At 37.2% G+C, this 6,788-nt stretch overlaps 1 pseudogene; it reads left to right on the top strand.

The window, feature by feature from the left end:
* Nucleotides 1-1,259: 1,259 nt before the first annotated feature.
* Nucleotides 1,260-6,535, top strand: LOC110288370 (annotated as a pseudogene).
* The last annotated feature ends 253 nt before the right edge of the window (nucleotides 6,536-6,788 follow it).

Raw genomic sequence — 6,788 nt, forward strand, 5'->3', positions numbered from 1 at the left:
ACCCTAAGTCTGCTCTCAGCTTAGTTGCATTTCTAAGCTACCATCTGGGAAGGTGTCCAGTGCCTTCTCCAGGGGGATCTCACCTGGCTGGTGACTCTCTCACCCTTCCAAGCATGGCCAATCTCCCTTTCCTGCTTCCTGCCTCTTTTTCCTTCACCTTCAGGAACCTAGAAATCCTGCCTCTTCCATCCTTCCATTGGCTGCTCGCCACTTTATTGATGGTTCAAGTGCCAATTGGAGAAAAGGACCTTCAGAGTTTACAGGCCAAATCTCAGTCAGAGCATCAGAACCATGACCTACACTGCACTTCTGAGCTATCTCTACTGCCCTATGTTGTTTACCTCTAATCAACATTAAATTACGAGTATTTTCTTCTGTCCAATTATAACTGTTTAAACATACATTCCTTTTTGATAGTATCTTATTAATTTATAGTTTGAACTTGTGCACCTCAGGTTTCTGGAAGATGAATTCAGAACTAGATTGTATGTATCACTCTATTAAGAATTTAACTAAAAACCTATGATTTCTTTCTAACTTTCTGGTTAGGTTGATGAGCTCTGGCAAGGGACAGTTCTTACTTTCAACCTTTGTCTGTCCTAGAACTCACACTGGCGTCCAACTCAATGTGATACTTCTGCCTCTGTCCCCTGACTGTAGTGTTAACAACATAAGGCAGTAGACCCAGCATGCTTACTGATTTTTATGTTTAGTAATTGTTAATGTTACTACAATTTCTTTGATGTGTGGTAAGCACTATTGATCTTGTAGAGCTTGTCTCCTCTTTATATCTGTAACTGACATTTCTCTAGAAAGGCTACATCCTATTCAAAGGGGCTGAGAAATGACAGAGGTGAACTTCATTATTAAGTTACCTTCTAATATGACTTGGTAGTTAAAGTAGAACTTTGGTGTCGGTAAATAAGTGGAATAGGCCCCAGAGTTATATGAACACATTGCCTGCAAATAATACATGCCCGATGTTGTTTCTTTCTTTTTATTTTTTAAGATTATTTATTTATTTATTTATTATATGTAAGTACACTGTAGCTGTCTTCACTGTAGCTGTCTTCAGAAGCACCAGAAGAGAGCATCAGTTCTCATTATGGGTGGTTGTGAGCCACCATGTGGTTGCTGGGATTTGAACTTCAGACCTTCAGAAGAGCAGTTGGGTGCTCTTACCCACTGAGCCATCTCACCAACCCCTCGATGTTGTTTCTATTGTGCTTTGTTTTGTACACATTTATGGGATGCTCTAGAATGCAGTGACTTATGAGGACGTGCATGTGAACTTCACTCAAGAGGAGTGGGCTCTGCTGGATCCTTCTCAGAAGAAGCTCTACAAAGATGTCATGCTGGAGACCTACAGGAACCTCAATGCTATAGGTAAGACTATGAATTCCCTTTCCTGTTTTAAAACTGGAAAAAAAGTTTCTTTCTTTTGATGCACATCTGTAATTTCAATAGAGATGGATGAAGAATTTTGTGAATAAATCATGCATAATTCTAAGGTTCATTAAAGATAGTAACTTATATTTTACCTAATTTCCACACATACATTTCCTGTTACTCTATTTTAGGATTTAATTGGGACGACAAAAATATTCAAGAACATTGTCCAAGTTCTAGAAGATACAGAAGGTAATTTTCTTTCTTTCTTTTTTTATTTTTACTTTTACTTTTTATTAGATAATTTCTTTATTTATATTTCAAATGTTATCCCCTTTCCTAGTTTCCCCTGAAAATCCCTTATTCCTTCTCCCCTTCCTCTACCCCTGCTTACCATTGCAACCACTCCTGCTTCCTGGCCCTGGTATTTCCTTATAATGGAGCATAGAACCTTCACAGGAGCAAGGGCCTCTCCTCCCATTGATGACTGACTAGGCCATCCTCTGCTACATATGCAGCTAGAGCCATGAGTTCCACCATATGTTTTCTGTGATTGGTGGTTTAGTCTCAGGGAGCTCTAGGGGTACTCATTAGTTCATATTGTTGTTCATATTGTATGGGACTACAAACCAATTCAGCTCCTTGGGTACTTTCTCTAGCTCCTTCATTAGGGACCCTGTTCTCTGTCCAATGAATGGTTGTGAACATCAACTTCTGTATTTGTCAGGCACTGGCAGGGCCTCTCAGGAGACAGCTATATCAGCCTCCTGACAGCAAACTCTTGTTAACATCTGCAATAGTGTCTGGGTTTGGTGGTTGTTTCTGGGATGGATCCCCAGGTGTGGTAATCTCTGGATGGTCATTTCTTCAGTCCCTGCTCTGAATATTGTCTTTGTAACTCCTTCAATGGGTATTTTTACCCCTTCTAATAAGGATCAAAGTATCCACACTTTGGTCTTTCTTCTTCTTGAGTTTCAGGTGTTTTGCAAATTATATCTTGGGTATTCTGAGCTTCTGGGCTAATATCCACTTATCAGTGAGTGCATAGCATGTGTGTGCTTTTGTTATTGGGTTACCTCACTTAGGATAATATCCTCCAAATCAGTCCATTTGTCTAAGAATTTCATAATTTCATTGTTTTTAATAGCTGTGTATTCCATTCTGTAAATGTATCACATTTTCTGTATCCATTCCTCTGTTGAGGGACATCCTGGTTCTTTTCAGCTTCTGGCTATTATTAATAAGGCTGCTATGAACATAGTGGAGCCTGTGTCCTTATTACAAGTTGGAGCATATTCTGGGTATATGCCCTGAAGTGGTATTGCATGATCTTCCAGTAGTACTGTGTCCAATTTTCTGAAGAACTGCCAAAGTGATATCCAGAGTGGTTGTACCAGCTTTCAGTCCCACCAGCAATTGAGGAGTGTTTCTCTTTCTCCACATCCTCACCAGCATCTACTATCACCTGTGTTTTTGATCTTGGGTATTCTGACTGGTATGAGATGGAATCTCAGGGTTGTTTTGATTTGCATTTCCCTGATGATTAAGGGTGTTAAATATTTTTTAGGTGTTTCTCAGCCACTCAGTATTCTTTGTTTATCTCTGTACCCCGTTTTCAATAGTGTTATTTGGTTTTCTGGAGTCTTACTTATTGAGTTTTTTGTATATATTGGATATTAGCCCTGTGTTGGATTTAGGATTGGTAAAGATCTTTTCCCAATCTCTTCGTTGCTTTTTGGTCTTATTGATAGTGTCCTTTGCCTTACAGAAGGTTTGCAATTTTATGAAGTCCCATTTGTTGATTCTTGATCTTAGAGCAGAAGCCATTGCTGTTCTATTCAGGAATTTTTGCCCGGTGCCCATATCTTCGAGGCTCTTCCCCACTTTCTCCTCTATAAGTTTCAGCATGTCTGGTTTTATGTGGAGTTCCTTGATCCACTTAGACTTGAGCTTTGTACAAGGGGATAAAAATGGATCAATATGCATTCTTCTACATGCTAACCACCATTTGAGCCAGCACTATTTGCTGAAAATGCTGGGTTTTTTTTCATTGGATGGTTTTAGCTCCTTTGTCAAAGATCAAGTGACCATAGGTGTGTGGGTTCATTTCTGGGTCTTTAATTCTATTCCATTGATCTAACTGTCTTTCACTGTACTAGTACCATGCAGTTTTTATCACAGTTGCTCTGTAGTACAGCTTGAAGTCAAGCATGGTGATTCCACCAGAGGTCTTTTATTGTTGAGAATAGTTTTTGATATCCTAGGTTTTTTGTTATTCCCGATGAATTTGCAAATTGCACTTTCTAACTCTCTGAAGAATTGAGTTGGAATTTTGATGGCAATTGTTTGTATTGGGTCTGTAGATTGCTTTCAACAGGATAGCCATTTTTACTATATTACTCCTGCCAATCCACGAGCATGGAAGATCTTTCCATCTTCTGAGATCTTCTTTGATTTCTTTCTTCAAAGTTTTGAAGTTCTTATCATACAGATCTTTCACTTGCTTAGATAGAGTCATACCAAGGTAATTTTTATTATTTGTGATTATTTTGAAAGGTTTGTTTCCCTAATTTCCTTCTCAGCCTGTTTATCCTTTGTGTAGAGAAAGGCCACTGATTTGTTTGAGTTTATTTTATATCCAGCTACTTCACTCAAGTTGTTTATCAGCTGAAGGAGTTCTCTGGTGGAATTTTTGGGGTCACTTATGTATACTATCATATCATCTGCAAAGAGTGATATTTTGACTTCTTTCTTTCCAATTTGTATCCCTTTGATCCACTTTTGTTGTCTAATTGCTATGGATAGGACTTTGAGTACTATATTGAATAGGTGGGGAGAGAATGGGCAGCCTTGTCTAGTCCCTGATTTTAGTGGGATTGCTTCAAATTTCTCAGCATTTAGTTTGATGTTGGCTACTGTTTGCTGTATATTGCTTTTATTATATTTAGGTATCATCCTTGAATTCCTGATCTTTCCAAGGCTTTTCTCATGAATGGGTGTTGGATTTTGTCAAATGCTTTCTCAGCATATAATGAGATGATCATGTGGTTTTTTTTCTTTCAGTTTTTTTATATACTGGATTATGTTGATGGATTTCTGTATATTGAACCAACCTTTCATCCCTGGGATGAATCCTACTTGGTCAGGATGGATGATTGTTTTGATGTGTTCTAGGATTTGGTTTGCAAGAATTTTATTGAGTATTTTCTCATTGATATTCATGAGGGAAATTGTTCTGAAGTTCTCTTTCTTTGTTGGGTCTTTGTGTGGTTTAGGTATCAGAGTAATTGTGGCTTCATAGAATGTAGAAGGTAATTTTCATGTGCAAGCTCATACAAATATGCCTCTGAAGAAATTTTAATGTGTGCTGAAGCTTTTAAAGAAAAGCAGCAATGTAAATAAACACAACTATAATTGTATTGGTTATTCTTACATTCTAACAAAACCATAGTCCTTAGGGTCCTGTATCTGATTTGTTTTTGTAAGGCATTCCTTTAAAGGACATGGAAATAGTGACTTAGTGTATATCATCATTTGAAATATAGCCATATTAGAGCTAAACTGTACAGCTGGCAATCCATTTCTTCTCATTATGTAAAAGCTATACACATTAAATGGTAATACATATAGGACCAAAATCTTCTAAGAAGCAAATAGTCTATAGTAAAGATAGTGTTACTCATATATTTGTAGTAACATTGCTAAGTTGATTGAGACGAGCAACTTATGGGATGTAAGAATGATGTTGTATGGTAACATTAGTCCCTACATCACATATCACTGAGGAACAAAATGTTATACTCAGTGAACAAAATGTTAAAACTTTAGTTGCCCGTTGTCCTTTTATAGATGTATCATGTATCCTAATGGATACCTGCCATGTGTACTTAAGGGATATTGAATGAAATAGTGTACCTCCCTCTGTCTCCCAGAACAATTAGAAGACATGCATTTGCTTGCAGTTAGGGTAGATTTTTGAATGTGATACAAGTTTCATATCATTGGTTTTCCAGCTTCATTGACAATACATCAGCAACCTCATTCTGTAGAAAATTCTCTTGAGTCCTAGGGATGTGGAAATGCTTCTCTTTCTCCTGATTCACCTTGCAAATATAGAATGACCCACAGTCTAGGAAGAATTTGAATACACTTATGTGGTAAAGGTCTGAGTTCTCCCACTTTTGTTCAAATATGGGAAAACCCTTTAATAGAAAAAGAATATATATAGCTGAACCATGTAATACATGCTCATTCCTTCTCAGGTACCAACCCATAATGAAGGGGTAACAGCATGAATATAAGCAAAGTGATAAAAATCTTAAGATCTGATTTCTCTTTATATTTAGACAAATAGTACCATTAAATCACACAGATGAAAGTATTCATCAGTGAGATAAAGCTTTCACATGTGCCAATTTTTTTCTCAGGCATGAAAGAAGTCAGAGTGCAGAGAGAGCATCTGAATATACTCAATGTGATAAAGTCTTTTTTTTATGCTCACAGTCATGCTCAAAGGCATGAAAGAATTCATACAGAAATGAACCCCCTTGGAATTATTCAATTTGTTGAAGCCTTTTCTCAACATAGTCTCCAAATTCATAAAAGAGCACAAACTGGAAAGAAACTCTATGAATGGAAGCAATGTGGTAAAGCCTTTGAAGATCACAGTCATCTTAAAAGCTATGAAGGAATTCATATGGGAGAGAAACCATATGAATGTCATCAGTGTTTAAAAGCCTTTTCAAGTCACAGTAATCTCCTACGACCTAAAGGAACACATACTGGAGAGAAATGCTATGAATGTGATCTGTGTGGTAAAGCCTTTTTACAACATAGTCGGCTTAAAAGGCATGGAAGAATTCATACTGGAGAAAAACCCTACAGATGTAATAACTGTGAGAAAGCCTTTTCACAACATATTCACCTCCAGTCACATAGAAGAATTCATACTGGAGAGAAACCCTACAAATATAATAAATGTGAGAAAGCCTTTTTACAACACTATAACCTCCAAAGACATAAAAGAATACATATTGGATAGAAACCCAATAAATGTGGTCTATGTGTGAAAGCCTGTGTATGTCACAGGTATCTTCAAAAGCATAAAAAAATTCATACTGTAGAAAAAGCTTATGAACATATGTAATATGGTAAAATCTACAAATATCCATAGTCTTAATCATCATGAACATATTTGTATTGGCAAGAAATCCTCTGAATATTAACTGTGTGGTAAAACCTATTTTAACACACTTATCTCCTAATGCATCAAGGAGCACATACTGGGGAGACAGAGGTATGTGTGTGTGGGGGGGGAACTTATGAATGTACACAATGTGGTAAAAATCCATGCTGCAGGGACGCCCTACAAATGTAGTCATTCTGATAAAATTTTGCAC

The sequence above is a fragment of the Mus caroli genome, unplaced genomic scaffold (assembly GCF_900094665.2).
Source record: "Mus caroli unplaced genomic scaffold, CAROLI_EIJ_v1.1 scaffold_19826_1, whole genome shotgun sequence".
Taxonomy (NCBI): Eukaryota; Metazoa; Chordata; class Mammalia; order Rodentia; family Muridae; genus Mus; species Mus caroli.